This window comes from Gorilla gorilla, chromosome 15 (assembly GCF_029281585.2).
Source record: "Gorilla gorilla gorilla isolate KB3781 chromosome 15, NHGRI_mGorGor1-v2.1_pri, whole genome shotgun sequence".
Taxonomy (NCBI): domain Eukaryota; kingdom Metazoa; phylum Chordata; class Mammalia; order Primates; family Hominidae; genus Gorilla; species Gorilla gorilla.
Window position 1 is genome coordinate 64,798,383 of NC_073239.2, and position 19,010 is coordinate 64,817,392.

A 19,010-nucleotide genomic window follows, 5' to 3' on the forward strand; every position below is an offset into this window, starting at 1 on the left:
TTTCTGAAAAAGCCTTCTAAAAGTATTTTAGGACAACTACATATAATTAGAGTTCTTCAGTAAGCTGATGGAGTGGCTAGACCTTTGGAAACTCTAAAGTAATGGTCCTCAAACATTAGTGTTTATACATGACTTATCTGTTGACTATAGGCAATTCTTAAAGAGGTGGTTTATATTAAACTATAGTTTATAACATGATTCTCTATTATTACCATATTTGTTGATGCTCTTTCACATGGGAACTCTATCTGAAGCAGGAAGAGATCTTCAAGGCAAATTCAGTTCCTCAAATCAAAATTCAAACCTCAACATGATTATATGATTTCTAGAGATCTTGATCAAGTTAGAGGGTTCAGTTAATGCAATATATATTATGGAATCCAAATTTCCCAAACATTCAAATACAAAAATTTGTGGCAAAATGACAACACGTAATTTGTTTCTTTCAAACTGTTTAAATATTAGGTAATGTTTTTCTACAAAACAAAATAATGTCAATGAAATTTTGAGTTCAGGTGATAATGATATAATTCTTTCTTCAAATAATTAGTCATTTTGTTCTTTTTTAACAAAAGGAAACAAGGAAACTTGTGTTGTGCTTTTCATGCCTTTTCCTCTTTTATAAAAAACAAAATTTGAGGCATAGTTTGAAAACTACCAAAAATTTGAAGATTAACATTAATCACATAATTCAGATATTATGACTATTCAGATAGTATTACCATTAATATTTTGGTGTGTATCTTTGTTGGTTTTGTTGTTGTAAATATATATCTATATGTTTCTATATTTAACCATCTCTAATATCTAAGTAAATATTTTTATATAATAAAATATCTGTATGTATAATGTATAATTTTTTTTTTTTTTTGAGACAGAATCTTGCTCTGTTGCCAGGCTAGAGTGCAGTGGCATGATCTCGGTTCACTGCAACCTCCACCCAAGCGATTCTCCTGCATCAGTTTCCCGTGTAGCTGGCACTACAGGTGAGGACCACCACGCCCAGTTAATTTTTGTACTTTTAGTAGAGACGGGGTTTCACCGTGTTGACCAGGATGGTCTCGATCTCCTGACCTGGTGATCCGCCCGCCTCGGCCTCCTAAAGTGCTGGGATTACCGGCATGAGCCACTGCACCCGGCCCATATATAACGTATAATTTTTAGAATATCTATTTTACTTATCCTATTTCAAGCTTTTTCTATAACCTTACATCTTCTTCAATAACATAATTTCAATGACTATATGTTGTGGAGGTATCATAATGAATTTATTTGCATTAAGTATCTCATTCTGTTTTGTTTCATAGTGATATAATCCTATAATGGTTAGGTCTGCTCTTTTACGATGTGTATAGATTTAGTATTTAGACCAATCTGAGTACTTTCTCTATTGTTTTATGTATTTGTCTTTTTAATATTCCTTGCATTTACTCCCTTTGACTGTATTTATAAAATCTTTTTCTATTTTATTCTTTAATTATTTGTAAGATATTCTAGTAGTGGCTAGTATTATGCTATTTTAATTTTAATTTTTTTCTTTTAACTTTTATTTTAGGTTCAAGGGATATATGTGCATGTTTGTTATGTGGTAAATTGTGTGTAGCAGGAGTTTGGTGTACTGGTAATTTTGTCACACAGGTAATCAGCATAATATCCTATAGGTAGTTTTTTTAATCTTCATCTTCCTGTCACCCTCTACTCTCAACTAGGCCTCAGTGTCTGTTGTTCCCATCTTTGTGTGCTTGTGTACTCAATGTTTAGCTCCATCATGCAGTATTTAGTTTTCTGTTCCTGCATTAATTCACTTAGGATAGTGGCTTCTAGCTCCATTCATGTTGCTGCAAAGGGCATGATCTTATTTTTTTTTAAATAGCTGCATAGTACTCCATTGTAAATATGTGCCAAGTTTTCTTTATCCAGCCCACCGCTGATGAGCATCTAGGTTGATTTCATGTCATTGCTCTTGTGAAAAGGGCGGTGATGAACATATGTATGCATCTGTCTTTATGGTAGAACAATTTATATTTATTTGGGCTTATAACCAGTAATGGGATTGCAGGGTCTAATTGTAGTTCTATTTTAAATTCTTTAAGAAATCTCCAGACCCCTTTCCAAAGTGGCTGAACTAATTTACATTCCCACTAGTAGTGTATAAGCATTCTCATTTCTCTGCAACCTCATCAACATCTGTTATTTTTTGGCTTTTTAATAATAACCATTCTGATTGGTGTGAGATGATATCTCATTGTGGTTTTAATTTGCATTTCCCTAGTGATTAGTGATATTGAGAATTTTTTCGTATGCTTTTTGGCCATGTGTTTGTCTTCTTTTGAGAGGTGTCTATTCATGTCCTTTGACTATTTTCTAATGAGGTTATTTTTTGTTTGTTTGTTTTTGTTTTTTCTTGTTGATTTCTTTGAGTTTCTTATATATTCTAGATATCAGACCATTGTCAGATGTAGAGTTTGCAAATATTTTCTCCCATTCTGTAGGTTGTGTGTTTACTCTGTTGATAGTTTTTTTTGCTGTGCAGGAGCTCCTTAGTTTAATTAAGTCTCATTTGTCAATTTTTGTTTTTATTGCAATTGATTTTGGAGACTTCATCATGATGTCTTTGCCTGGGCTAGGACTTCCAGTACAATATTGAATATGAGTGATGAGAGGCGGCATCTTTGTCTTGTTTTGGTTCTCAAGAGGAATGCTTTCAGTTTTTGCCCATTAAGTGTGATGTTGGCTGTGGGTTTGTTGAAGATATTTCCTATTATTTTGAGGAATGTGCCTTTGATGCCTAGTTTTTTGGCCTTTTCTGTGTCTATTGAGATGATCATGTGGTTTTGTTTTTAGTTCCGTTTATGTAATAAATCACGTTTATTAATCTGTGTGTGTTGAAACAACCTTGCATCCCAGGAATAAAGCCTACTTGATTGTGGCTGATTAGCTTTTTAATATGCTGCTGGTTTTGGTTTGCCAGTGTTTTGTTTAGGATGTTTGCATCTATATTCATCAGGGTTATTGGTTTGAAGTTTTCTTTTTTCATGATGTCTCTGCCAGGTTTTGGTATCAGAATAACGCCGGCCTCATAGAATGAGTTAGGGAGGAGTGCCTCCTCCTTGAGTTTTTAGAATACTTTAAGTAGGATTGGTACCAGCTCCTCTTTATTCATCTGGTAGAATTTGGCTGTGAATCCATTTGGTCCAGAGGTTTTTCTCGTTGGTGGGTTTTTTAATACTAGTGTGTATGCTATTCTCTTAATCATTGACATCTTTAAGCAGCACTATAGTTTTTCACATTTATTTGCAGACTGGTCATCAACCAATTGTGTCTAATGACTAAACAGTTACAAACATCATATTACTATTAGTATAATAAAATGAGAACAAATTTTCCATAAACATTAAAGTTTGGGGCCATTTAAAAAATTTACATAGGTAAGTCTAAAACGACAGGTAAAATTGTAAACAAATTTGCGTAGGTAAATAAAAAATAGCAGTGTGCTTTTTAAATTTTTTTCTAAACTCAGTTTTAAACTCCCACATACTGCCCTTCTGAGAAATATAAATTTGTCTGGTTGTCAAGAATGTGCTTGCCTATTGACTATACTAAATATTGTTTTTAATCATTTTTGTGTTTTAAAGGATGTAAGTTTGCTAAGTATATCTTAACAAAAGTTGTTAAGAACAAAGCATTCACCACTATGATGACTGGTATCATGAAAACCCCAAATACTTATCATGAAAAGCCCAAATGCTTAAATGCTGAAAGAGATGTCTGAAAAAATAACTTTGGGTGGGTTTTGAGAGCAGGCATACAGGATCAAAATGAGTCATGGGGCTTGTGTAGGGCATGTGGGCTTGAGGTTGCTAGCTGTGAAAAGGTGAGGTGCTAGTTCTACAGATGGACAGAAGGTCTGGATGGAATCTTTCAGACTGCTATGGCAACTTTCAGGCTGCTGTACTTTCAATGCCAGAGGATGGGGGTCAGCCTCTATTAATGTATAGCCCCTATGATAGCAAAGTTTTTCCCTTTTTTGTAGGGAGCTCTTCATTTCTTGGGTAAATTCCATAATTCTCCTTTTTAACAATTATTCCCTTGCTTTAGCCTGTTCCTCATTCCTAAAAGTTTGCTCTTTTTTTCATCTCTTTTTCAATATTTTCAATATTTTTCTAAAATATTTTCAATATTTTAGATACAGCGGGCACACATGCAGATTTATTAAATGGGAATATTGCATGATGCTGTGGTTTGCGGTATGGATCCTATCACCAGATGGTGAGCACAGTGTCTGATAGGTAGTTTTTCAACATATTCCCCCTCCCTTCCTCCACCCTCAAGTAGTCTGCAGTGTTTATTCTTTCCATATTTATGTCCATGTATGCTCAATGTTTAGTTTTCACTTATAAGTGAGAACATATGGTATTTGGTTTTCTGTTTCTATGTTAATTCACTTAGTATTATGGCCTCCAGATCCATCCACATTGTTACAAAGGACATAATTTTACCCTTTTTTGTGGCTGTGTAGTATTCCATGGTGGTTATGTATCACATTTTCTTTATCCAATCTACCATTGATGGGCACCTGGGTTGATCCCATGTCATTGTTATTGTGAATAGTGCAGTGATGAACATACAAGTGCATGTGTCTTTTTGGTAGAGTGATTTATTTTCATTTGGGTATATGCTCAATAATGAGATTGCTGGGTACAATAGTAGCTCTGTTTCAATTTCCTTAAGAAATTTCCAAAATGCTTTCCACTGTGACAGGACTAATTTACATTACCACCAGCAGTTTATATCATTCCTTTTTCTCTGCAGCCTCACCAGCATCTGTTGTCTTTTGACTATTTAATGATTCCTCTTTGTGGTTTTGATTTACATTTCTCTGATCATTAGTGATGTTGAGCATTTTTTCATGTTTGTTGGCCACATGTGTGTTTTCTTTTGAGAAGTGTTTGTTCATGTCCTTTGCCCATTTTTTAATGGGGTTATGTGTTTTGTGTTTGTTGATTTGTTTAAGTTTCCTATAGATTCTGGATGTTAGACTTTGTTGGATGCATAGTTTGAGAATATCTTTTTCCCATTCTGTAGCTTGTCCGTCTGCTCTGTTGATAGTTTCTTTTGTTGTACAGAAGCTCTTTAGTTTAATTAGGTTCCACTTGTCTGTTTTTTTTTTTTTTTGCAATAGCTTTTGTGGACTTTGTTGAGAATTCTTTGCCAAGGCTAGTGTCAAGAAGAGTATTTCCTAGGTTGTTTCCCAGGATTTTTATAATTTGAGGCCTGCCCTTTAAATCTTGGACACATCTTGAGATAATTTTTGTATGTGGTGAAAAGTAGGGGTCCTACCTAGTTATCTCAGCAGCATTTCTTGAATAGAAGTTCTTTTCCTATTGCTTTAGTCGGCCATGTCAAAAATCAGATGTTTGTTGGTGTGCAGCTTTATTTCTGAGTTTTCTATTCTTTCCTTTGGGTCTGTGTGTCTGTTTTTATGCCTATTCTCACATTCCTTTTCAAAATAGTATTAGAAATCATAGCCAGAGCAATCAGGCAAGAGAAATAAATAAAAGGCATCCAAATAGGAAAAAAAAACCCTCAAACTATCATTCTTTGCTGACAATATGATTCTGTACTCAGAAAGTCCTATAGACTCTGCCAAAAGGCTCCTAGAACTGTTAAATAGCTTTAGCAAAGTTTCAAGATACAAAATCAATATACAAACATCAGTAGCATTTCTATACATCATCAATGTTCAGGCTGAGAGTGAAATCAAGAACAAAATCCCACTTACAAGAACCACAAAGAAAATGAAATCCCTAGGAAATTCGCCTAACCAAGGAGGTAAAAGATCTCTACAAGGAAAATTACAAAACACTGCTAAAAGGAATCAGGGACAACACAAAGGGAAAACATTTGGTGGAGCCAAGACGTTCAAATAGAGTAAGCTCCATTCTGCAGCTCCCACTAAAAAGCAAAAAACTGTGAGTGCACTTTGCATCTTCAATTGAGGTACAACAGCTCTCTGATTAGGACTGACTAGGTGGTTGGTGTGACCCACTGAGAGTCAGCAAAAACAGGGTGGAGTAAGACCCCACCCGGGAACTGCATGTGCCAAAGGGAACTCTCTCCCCCAGCCAAGGGAGATGGTGAGGAACTGTGCTTCCTCTCCCTGAAAACCAGGTTTTCCCCAGGGATCCTTGCAACCTATGGATTAGGAGGTCACTTCCTGAGCCACGCTTCCAGAGCCTTGGCTCCCAAGCACAAAGCTGTGGAGAATCATGGTAACTGCTCAGGTGGACTGCTCATATGGGTGGCCACTTTGAGCAGGCACTGAGACACAGGAGTATTTGCATACTCTGGCTCCGGGAATTCCCATGAGGCAGGAGACCCATCCACTCTTGTGGGAAGGGGGCTGAAGACAGGGAGACAAGCAGCCTCACTCTCAAGGAATTCCACAAGCTAATACCCACTAGTTTGGTATCTCTGCTGGCCAGCACGGCTGGCTAGAAACTGCTTAAGAAGACTGGGTTCCCTGGGGGGAGGGGTGGCCGCCATCACCATGGCTCTAGTGGCTGCTTTCCCTTGCCACTGGTGCCAGCGAGATGGGGTGGGACTCAGATCCACTCCTCACTGGGTGGGGCATCCCTGTGGGAATCTCAGCATCCCCAGCCAGGGGTTTATGGATAGAACACTGATAACCCTGAGAGGAGCCCCTGGGAGGAGGGCTGGCTGCAGTATCCTGGATCAGTGATCTTAGTCGTTTATGCCTGCTGGGTCTGAAGAGTCAGGGCAGCCCAGAAGAGGGGGATTTCCCCCAGTGCAGCATACCCACCCTGCCAAGAGGCAGATAGACTGCTTATTTAAGTGGATTTCTGACCCCACTCCTCCTGACTGAGTGAGAACTCCCAACAGGAGTCTCCAGACACCTCATACAAGAATGTTCCAGCCAGCATCAGGCCATGGCCCTCTGGGAAAGAGCTCCCAGAGGAAGGAGCAGGCTGCCATTTTTGCTGGTCTGCAGCCTCCACAGGTGATATCTACAGGGATGGGAGAGACTCAGGTGAATAGGCGCTGGAGTGGACCCCAAGCAAACCACAGCAGTGCTACAGAAGACGGGTCTGACTACTACAAGAAAACAAAAGCAGAAAGCAACAATATCAATGAAAAAGACACCACAAAAACCCCATCTAAAAGTCAGCAGCCTCAAAGATCAAAGGTGGTTAAACCTATGAAGATGAGAAAGAATAAACACAAAAATGCTGAAAACCCAAAAAGCCAGAGTGCCTCTTCTCCTCCAAAAGATTGCAACAAGTCTCCAGCTGAGCTTAGAATGGGTCTGAGGCTGAGATGTAAGAATTGACATAAGCAGGCTTCAGAAGATGGGTGACAATGAACTTTGCCAAGCTAAAGGATGATGGTCTAACTCACTGCAAAGAAGCTAAGAACCATGATAAAACATTACAGGAGCTGTTAACCAGAATAACCAGTCTGAAGAGGAACATAAATGATCAGATGGAGCTGAAAAACACAACACAAGAACTTCAAAATGCAAACACAAGTACCAATAGCCAAACAGACTAAGTGGAAGAAAGGATATCAGAGCTTGAAGACTATCTTGCTGAAACAAGTCAAATAAGATTAGAGAAAAAATAATGAAAAGGAATGAACAAAACCTCTTAGAACTATGGGATTATATTAAAAGACTGAACCTAAGTATGATAGGGGTACCTGAAAGAGACAGGGAGAACAGAACCAAGTTGGAAAACATGCTTCAGGATATCATCCAGGAGAACTTCCACAACCTAAATAAACAGGCCAATATTTAAATTCAGGAAATCCAGAGAACTCTGGTAAAATACTCCACAAGAAGAATAACCCCAAGACACATAATCATAAGATACTCCAAAGTCGAAATGAAAGAAATAATGTTAATGGCAGCTAGAGACAAGGGCCAGGTCACCTATAAAGGGAAGCCCATTAGAATAATAGCAGAAGCCACAGAAACCCTACAGGCCAGAAGAGATTGGGGGCCAATTTTCAACATTCTTAAAGAAAAGAATTTCCAACCTAGAATTTCATATCCGGCCAAACTAAGCTTTATAGGTGAAAGAGAAATATTTTTTTCTGTTTCAGACAAGCAAATGCTGAGGGAATTCATCACCACCAGGCCTGCCTTGTAAGACCTCATGAAGGATGCACTAAATATGGAAAGGAAAAAACTGTTACCAGCCGCTACAAAAAAACACACTGAAATACACAGACCAGTGACACTGTGAAGCAAAAACATAAACACATCTGCAAAATAACCAACTAGCATCATGATGTCAGAATCAAATTCACACATAACAATATTAATGTTCAATGTAAATGGGCTAAATGTCCCAGTTACATTTGCCTCAATTACAATTACACAGTAATTGTAATTGCCCCAATTACAACTACAGTAACCCAGTGGCAAGCTGGATAAAGAGTCAAAACCCATGGGTGTGCTGTTCAAGATACCCATCTCACATGCAAAGACACACATAGACTGAAAACAAAAGGATAGAGGAAAATATATCAAACAAATGGAAAACAGAAAAAAGCAGGGTTTGCAATGGTAGTTTCTGACAAAATAGACTTTTAACCAACAAAGATCAAAAAAGACATATTGGTAAAGGGGACAATTCAACAAGAAGAGCTAACTATCCTAAGTATACATGCACCCAATACAGGAGCACTTAGATTCATAAAACAAGTTCTTAGAAACCTACAAAAAGACTTAGACTCCCATACAATAATAGTGGAAGAATTTAACATTCTGCTGTCAATATTAGACAGATCATTGAGACAGAAAATTAACAAAGATATTCAAGAATTGAACTCAGCTCTGGATCAAGTGGAACTGACAGATATCTACAGACATTTCCACCCCAAAACAACAAAATATACATTCCTCCTCGTGCCACATGGCACTTACTCTAAAACTGATCACATAATTGGAAGTAAATCACTCCTCAGCAAATGCAAAAGAACTGAAATCATAACAAAAAGTATCTCAGACAACAATGTGGTCAGATTAGAACTCAAGAGTAGGAAACTCACTCAAAACCACACAATTGCGTGGAAATTGAACAACCTGTTCCTGAATGACTCCTGAGCAATAATAAAATTGAGGCAGAAATCAAGAAGTTCTTTGAAACCAATGAAAATAAAGAGACAACATACCAGGATCTCTGGTATGCAGCTAAAGCAGTGTTAAGAGGGAAATTTACAGCACTAAATGCCCACATCAAAAAGCTAGAAAGATCTCAGTTGACACCCTAGCATCACAACTAAAAGAACTAGAGAACCAAGAGCAAATAAATCCTGAAGCTAGCAAAAGACAAGAAATAACCAAGATTGCAGAGGAAATGAAGAAGATAGAAACACGAAGGACTCTAAAAAAAAATCAATGAATCCAGGAGCTGGTATTTGAAAAAAATTAATAAAATAGATTGACTGCTAACTAGACTAATAAGGAAGAAAAGAGAGAAGAATCAAATAGACACAATAAAAAATGATAAAAGGAATATTACCACTGACCCCACAGAAATACAAATAACCATTAGAATATACTATAAATAGCTATGCAAAAAACTAGAAAACATAGAAGAAATGGATAAATTCCTGAACACATACACCCTCCCAAAACTAAACCAGGAAGAACTTGAATTCCTGAATAGACCAATAATGAATTCTGAAATTGAGGCAGTGATAAATAGCCTACCAACCAAAGCCCAGGACCAGATAGATTTATAGCTGAATTCTACCAGAAATACAAAGAGGGGCTGATAACACTTCTTCTGAAACTATTCCAAACAATTGAAAAGGAAGGACTCCTCCCTAACTCACTCTATGATGCCAGCATCATCCTGATACCTAAACCTGGCAGAGATACAACAAAAAAAGAAAAGTTTAGGCCAATATCCCTGATGAACATCAATGCAAAAATTCTTAATAAAATATTGGCAAACTGAAACCAGTACCACATCAAAATGCTTATCCACTACGAGCAAGTTGGCTTAATTCCCGGGATGCAAGGTGGTTCAACATATGCAAATCAATAAATGTAATTCATCACATAAACAGAACCAATGACAAAAACCACATGATTATCAACGCAGGAAAGGCCTTCGAGAAAATTCAACATCTCTTTATGTTAAAAACTCTCAATAAACTAGGTATTGAAGGAACCTACCTCAAAATAATAACAGCCATTTATGACAGACCTACAGCCAATATCATACTGAATGGGCAAAAGCTAGAAGCATTCCCCTTGAAATCTGGCACAAGACAAGGATACTCTCTCTTAAAGCTAGAAGCATTCCCCTTGAAATCTGGCACAAGACAAGGATACTCTCTCTTGCCACTCCTATTCAACATAGTATTGGAAGTTCTGGCCAGGGCAATGGCAAGAGAAAGAAAGAAAGTGTATTCAGATAGGAAGGGAAGAAGTAATATTGTCTTTTTTTGCAGATGACGTGATCCTATATCGAGAAAACCTCATTGTCTCAGCCCAAAAGCTCCTTAAGTGGATAAGCAACTTCAACAAAGTCTCAGAATACTGAATCAACGTGCAGAAGTCACAAGCATTCCTATACCCCAAAACAGACAAGCAGAGAGCCAAATAATGAATGAACTCCCATTGACAATTGCTACAAAGAGAATAAAATCCTAGAATACAGCTAACAAGGAAAGTGAAGGGTCTCTTCAAGGAAAACTACAAACCACTGCTCAAGGAAACCAGAGAGGACACAAACAAATGGAAAAATATTCCATGTTCATGGATAGGAAGAATCAATATCATAAAAATGGCCATACTGCCCACAGTAATTTATAGATTCAATGCTATTCCCATTAAACTACCACTGATATTCTTCAAGGAATTAAGAAAAAACTATTTTAAAATTTGTATGGAACCAAAAAACAGCCCGTAGAGCCAAGACAACCCTAAGCAAAAAGAACAAAGCTGTAGTCATCATGCTATGGGACTTCAAACTATGCTATAAGGCTTCAGTAACCAAAACAGCATGATACTGGTTGAAAAACGGATATATAGACCAATAGAACAGAATAGAGAACTCAGAAATAAGATTGCCCATCTACAACCATCAAAACAAGCAAAAACCAGACAAAACAAGCAATGGGGAAAAGGATTCCCTATTTAATAAATGGTGCTGGGACAACTGGCTATCCATATGCAGAAAAGTGAAATTGGAACTCTTCCTCACAACTTATACAAAAATTAACTGAAGATGAATTAAAGACTTGAATGTAAAACCCTAAACTATAAAAACCCTAGAAGAAAATCTAGGTGTACGTGCATTCAGGACATTGGCATGGGCAAATATTTCATGATGAAATCACCAAAAGCAATTACAACAAAAGCAGAAATTGACAAATGGGATCTAATTAAACGAAAGAGCTTCTGCACAGCAAAAGGAACTATCATCAGAGTGAACAGGGTATCTACAGAATGGGAGAAAATGTTTGCAATCTATGAATCTGACAAAGGGCTAATATCCAGAATCTACAAGGAACTCAAACAAGTTTACAAGTAAAAAACAAACAACTCCATTAAAAAGTGGGCAAAGGACATTAACAGACACTTCTCAAAAGAACACATTCATGCAGCCAACAAACATATTTTAAAAAGCTCAACATCACTGATCATTAGAGAAATGCAAATCAAAACCACAGTGAGATACCATCTCACCCCAGTCAGAACGACCATTATTAAAAAGTTAAGAAACAACAGTTCCTGGACAGACTGTGGAGAAATAGGAACACTTTTAGACTGTTGGTGGGAGTTTAAATTAGTTCAACAATCGTGGAAGACAGTGTGGCACTTCCTCATAAATCTAGAAAAAGAAATACCATTTGACCAAGCAATCCCATTTCTGGTTATATACCCAAAGTAATATAAATCACTCTATGACAAAGATACATGCATGCATATATTCATTGTAGCACTATTCACAATAACAAAAACATGGAATCAACCCAAATGCCCATCAACAATAGGCTGGATAAAGAAAATGTAGTACATATACAGCATGGGATACTATGCATTCATAAAAAGGAATGAGCTCATATCCTTTGCAGGGATGTGGATGAAGCTGGAAGCTGTTATCCTCAGCAAACTAATGCAGGAACAGAAAACCAAACACCGCATGTTCTCACTTACAAGTGGGAGCTGAAGAATGAGAACACATGGACACAGGGTGGGGAACAACACATAGTGGGTGGGGCCTGTCGGGGGGGGTTGGGGGAGGGAGAGCATTGGGAAAAATAGCTAATTCATGCTGGGCTTAATACCTAGGTGATCGGTTGATAGATGCAGCAAACCACCATGGCACACGTTTACCTGTGCAACAAACCTGCACATCCTGCACATGTACCCCAGAACTAAAAATAAAAATAAAAAGAGAAAAACATTCCATGCTAATGGACTAAAAGAGTAGCTATCATAGAAATAGCCATACTCCCCAAAGCAATTTACAGATTCAATGTTATTCCTATCAAACTATGTCATTCTTCACAGAATTAGAAAAAACTATTCTAAAACGTATATGGAAGCAAAAAGAGCCTGAATAGCCAAAGCAATCCTAAAAAAGAACAAAGCCAGAGGCATAACACTACTCAACTTCAAACTATACTATAAAGCCACAGGAACCAAAACAGCTTGCTCTCTTTTCTTATCCTACTTTTCTTTACTATTACATTAGTAAATACAAACTACTTACTCATAAAGGTTCTCATAAAGGATGTAGAAAGTCATCTAGTCAAATAATAAATGCCTTTGAGAGGAAATGTGTTAATCTATTCTATGTAATCTCTATGAGTGATCATGAACAGGACACAGCAAATGTTTCTTATATGTTTCCCCTGCTTTATATTCACAAAGATATTGTAAGAATTCAAGTGCATAGTATACTCTACATTCACTATTTCAATGGCTTTCTTATTGGTCTCTTTGCCATTATTTTCTCTTACCCTAAATTTAGCCCATATGCTGATGACATCATACATTTTCTAAAGGGGTGACATTCAGTTTCTCAACAAGGAAGTCTAAACTCCTCGACTAACATTCAATAATCTACATGAGTTGCCACCACCCTGGTGTTCATGTCTTACTTTTTACTATTATACTTGGTATACAGTACACTCCAGAGGAAGATGAGTTTGGTTAGGCTGAAAATATGCTTAATTTCCCAGTCACTATCCTGTACTTAAGCATTTCTCTCTACTGGAAATGATTCTTTTTTCAACTTCATGATCTCTCCTTTTTAAAAGCTTTTAAAATAATCACACCTAGCTCGAATGATTAATTCTCCTGTAAACGTTCCTTGATAGCTTATAATCACTATTCTTTTCCTTCACTTGGCGGTTTCCTCAGGATATTTTGTTCTTTTTATTGAAATATTTTATTCTTAAAGCTAATCTTCTCTACTGGATATTAAGCTTCCTGGAGTAGATCCAGAATCTTAATTTTTCTCCAAATCACAGTAACTAGCAAAGTATCTGGAATATAGTAGGGCTTTGATATACATTTATTTTTATTAAAGATTATAATAGTATATATTTATGTGTATCAAATAGTAAATCAAAGTAAATAATACTTATATTTCTGAGTGTTATTTCATAAGAGCAAGCATCACTTCATATTTAAAATATAAATTTGTTTCCTCCTGAGATAAACATGAAAAGTACCATTGTTAGGAAATATAAAAATAGTATAAGACATAAGAAATAAAAGAATTATATTTAAAAATTAATAACATGATGAATATGTACTATAAACATATGCTATTACTTGATGATTACATCCTATTTAAACTAAATCCAATTAAAATTAAGTGGTACTCCTTATTTCAAAACAGTAAAGGATTAGAATTAGGTTTCAGATTACGTTTAAAATTATGTTATTATGTTTAATATTTTGAAATGGCAAAAGTGTTTTGTATTTGGATACTTTTTTCTATTATCTCTATGATGCTTGATGTAGTAATCCCATGCTTATCATTTTTTCTCTGTATTAGCATTATTTATGATTATATGATTTTTGTTTGCTCGTATTTAAGCTCCATCATTAAAACATGTTCACTTAAGTTCTTCACTTTGCTTCTATTTTTTGGTGCATGTGTACATCATTTTGCTTCTATTTTGTGAATGCATATGTACATCATTTACCTCAATTGATTTTTAGGAGGCAAGATAAATTAGTAGTTGGTGAGAAAATTTATATCAGAACAAACATGCATAACTATGAGGGCAAGAACAAGATAAATTTTATGGAAATAAATTTCCATAAAAGAGAGCAGAAGAGAGAAACAGAGTGATATTAAAGACAGGTCAGAGTAAAAATACACTTCAGGGTTACTGGCTCAAGAGAAGATATGAAGGTAGCAATATAGATTGCTAAGAGCAAATAATGCAAAGGCTGATTGACAGGTTAAATTCCAGTTCTGGTACATACTACAGGTAGGATCTTTGGCAGGTTACTTAGTATCTCTATTCCTTAGTTCTTCTGGTAAAGTATAATGATAGTGGCTACTCAGCAGGGTTGTGTTATTAAATTAGTTGATTCACATTAAGCACTTTGAACTTACCAGTTGTATGTAAATGATACATGTTATTATGTCATAAAAACTTCAAATATCCAGAGATAATAGAATAATAATGATAATAATATAGTATAATATAATATCTAACCCTTTTTATAGAACTGACTCTGCTATGCACTGGACACATATTACCTCCTTTAATTTCTTCAATTACTCTCTGGGTGCCAACAGGAAAATAATGGCATATTTTAAACAAATGATATAAGGACAGTTGAATCTACCTCAAGAAGGGCACTGATAGCATGGGGCTAGCATAGTGGAAGTCTTTTACCATCCCTAGACCTGAAGGGGCAAACGAAAGGAGGAATTAATGGAAGCTATAGTTATATGAATTGTTGCCAACCAGAAGCTATAGCCCTTGATTGGTGAATGCAGCCAATGTACAGTAACCTGGCAAGAAGAAAGGAGAATAAATACTCTTACTTCACACTCCACCTCCTTCATCTCTGGTCCAGTTGGAAGCTATCAGGCATGAGAACTCAATGATTCCATTCATATGAATAGACCTTCCTGAGCGCAGAACAGACTGGAACTAGGTTCAGAGGGGAATCTGGTGGGCAAATATAAGATACACAGCACAAAGCCTTATGAAATAGGAACTACTGTTCTACTCAGGTACAGATGAAGAAACTGAGGATCAGGAAGTTTAAGTGATTTGATCAGTGCCACAACTACTAAACCAGTGGTAGACTCAAGGTTTGCACCCAGACAGTCTGGCTCTGAGACAATGGTCTTAAACACTGTACCATGCTGCAAAGTGTATGTTTACTAGAGGTTACACTCAGCAAAAGCAGAAATCAAATGAAGCCACACCCATTTTTCTAAGAACAGTAATTTTAGAAGATAGAGAAAGTCATGAGAAAGGTATTGCTGCTATATTTTATTTAAACTGACCAGGAGCAATTGATTGAGGAAGTAGAAGTTTTAGGAAATGGGAGTTTTGAAGTTCATAAAAATCTTTAAATGTAATATAGAGCAGAGTGGTTGTAACCTCCGAGTGGTAAAGAATTTTGTCTAGGGATAGAAGGCTTTATATAAATTGTAAATTTACATAAAATTGTGAGAAGGAGGAATAATGGGAATAATATTTATAGAGGTAGACAAACATTTTAAGTACAAACTGTTGAAAAAGAGTACTCATTTTGAATGATATAAGCTACTTTATATTTGAGTAAAACCTTAAAAGTGCTAAACAGGGAAACAAGGCATGTTCATACTTTGGACTTGGTACAGGAAGAAAAACTTGGGAGAGAAAGTTGTATAGCTTGAAGAAATCTATTATATTATTTGAGATTAAGTTCCCATTTTCTTCTAACTTCTCTGTTAGGAACTCACAGTCTGAAACGAATCATGATAACAGGGGAATGAATCCCAAGACAGTTAAGGAGATTGCTCAACAGAATTGAGCCATATTAAATGGATTTAAATCCCCAGCTCCAGATAAATTAACATTGTAAGGACATTTCTAAAGTCTTAAACTTTTTCCAACTCCATGAAGGATATTTTAATGCAATAAAGGTGTCTAATTTTTAACATTTCAAAATAAAAATAGTTCATCTTCCATCCCCAAATGTGCTCCGATTTCTCTTTTTTAAAACCTAGTCTCTTAGTTCACGTGATTCTCCCAGTCATGTGTTCCTCCTTGTATCAGCTGTCTTTCCCATTTGATGAATCTGTATGGCCAATCAAGTGTCAGATAGTGCTAGCAAGCCTTCCACCATTTCTTAAATCTCCTAGATCCTGTGCAATTTCACTCAGATAATTCTAGTTCAGTCTTCAGTTAAATTAATGCAATAACTTCTTATTGAGCATGTATTATGTACTAGGAAATATGCTTAATAATATACTGCTTATGCTATGAAATATCTCATACTTTAATCTGTTTGGGTCCCAGACTATTGTAGTCACATCTTTTCTTGCCCTCTTTTACCCATTCTGGAAGCAGTCTGAATTATCCTGGAGATAAGAATGCTAGAAGAATGTCACCAAATTTACATAAAAATTGTCAGAAGGAGGGATAATGGGAATAATATTTATAGAGGTAGACATAAACATTATATGTACAAACTATTGAAAAAGGATGCTCATTTTGAATGATATAAGGTACTTTACATTTGAGTGAAATATAGTCCAAGATAAAGATCTGATCATGTCATATCCTAATCATCTTTGCAGGTATCTCTCTTAAATCACCAAAGTTCCATTATGGCTGAATAAATAGCATGAAACTTGTTCTAATGTTTCTTATTTTCTCAATGGGAAGTTCTTGGGAGAGGTGGTGAATAGAGAAAAAGAAAAGTACCTTCTCTTGTAGGAAAATCTCTGAACTCTGAATATGCTACACTGATAGGTGATGAGAAAAGAGAAGCTCTAAGAAACTCTTCATAAGGCTAAAATCTGGTTTATGAATTTGGACAAACATGTATTTTTTCTAATTATTTTAAGGTTTATGATTTTAAAAGTTTTACAGAAGAAAGTGGGACTATATCCTTCAAACATTAATTATGCAACATTTAATAGGATTTTTTATGCTCACTTGTCTTTTAAGAATACATAAAACAGAGGGAAAATAAAATAGCAAATTGCTGTGTTATAGGCTAAACTATAAAAAGAATAAATGCTTAAGTAGTTTCTTTCCTAGCACTGCTAAAACTGCTCTTAAATTCTATAATGAAGTTATGATTTTATAAATTTAACTACTCTAATGATATTAATGATATTAGATCCAGCCACTTCCTTCATTTCTATTTAACCTTTCCTAATTTAAAGAAATAAGAGGGAAGAGAAGATATACAGTGCTGGACATGAGGGTGTTGATTTAAAGGAATATTATTGTCTCTCAAAAATAAGTATTTCTCTCCCAAGCAGTGCCCAGATAAGGCAATTCTAATTATTACAATCCATTAGATTTAGTAATTTTACACACAACAGAATGAGACAGTTAAAATGTCTTTTCACAGATAAGGAAATTGAGGTTTATCTCAATAAATATATCAAAAAAATTATCTTGATAGAACTGAAATAAGTTGCCCAGGGTCACATTGCTATTAAGAGCTCAAGCTGAAAGTTAAACCACAGTTTTTTTTTTTTGTCATATTATACGTTCCAAGATCTTTTCATTTTGTACCATTCTTCCAATCAATATTTTTACTAGACTATTTATCACTGCAAATATTCCAAATCTAATTACAGAAGCACTCAGGGGTGAGTTAAATTTTGGCCTCTAATTGCTGTTCATTGGGAATGTGGTAATTTTCCCTCAAGAATTGGATTGATTTATCTTCTTTAGTCTTTCCCCTTGGCTTGTTTCAAAGTGCTAAAATGCTGCTTCCACAAATATCTCACTGTCCTATTATCACCGGTATTTCTAAGACTTTCTTACACCAGCAACATATTCTTTCAGACTCATTTTTTCTTGACTTCCATTTCTTCTGAATAATCTTTTTTCTATGTTTCTTTCATTTTCTCCACACAGCCTATGATTCACTTTCATTTCTTGTTTTCCATTCTACAACCATTTGCTCCTACTATTACTTTGCTTCCTGTAGTGGTATTTTATTTTCTGTTTCCAGTCGTCATGGAAAGGATCATTTCTTTTGCTTTAAAGACCTCAACGTTTAGAGTGAAACATCTTATTCCCGAGTAAGCCCCATGAGGAAAACAAATACTCTTGAAAACATCACAAATGTCTTCACTGTGAATCTTTTTCTCCTCAAATTTAAACCACCTTCTGCTCAAAAGAACATTTACATAAGTATCTCAAAGATTGTTAGAAAGAATGCCAACATGATGAATTAGTAAATTTGACTTATAATCTTCCACTGCTCACCTACATTTACATGTGTTCACCTTACATTAAACCACATGACTCTTCATGATATAAATTATTTGGTTTACCTTGGTAATTAGGTTTAGAAAATATACAATGCTGTTAAATAATTGTTGTAGTTTGAATGTGTACCCTCCAAAATTTATGTGTTGAAACTTAACCCCTATCGTGGTGGTGTTAAGAGGTAGGGACTTTTGGGAAGTGATTAAGTCATCAGGGTAGTGTCTTCATGAAATAATTAGTGCCTTATAAAGGGGCTGGAGGGAAGTAATTAGGCCCTTTTTGTTCTTAGACTTTCTTACCATGAGAAGATATAGCATTTGTCCTCTTTTGCCCTTTCCCTCCCTTCTGCCATGTGAGAACACGTAGATAGCACCACCTATGAGCAATAGGCCTTTACCAGACATCAAACCTGCTGGTGCCTTGATCTTGGCCTTCCCAGCCTCCGTAACTGTGAGGAATACATTACCGTTATTTATAAGTTGCCCAGCATTAGATGTTTTGTTATAGCAGCACAAATGGACTAAAACAATACTATTTTG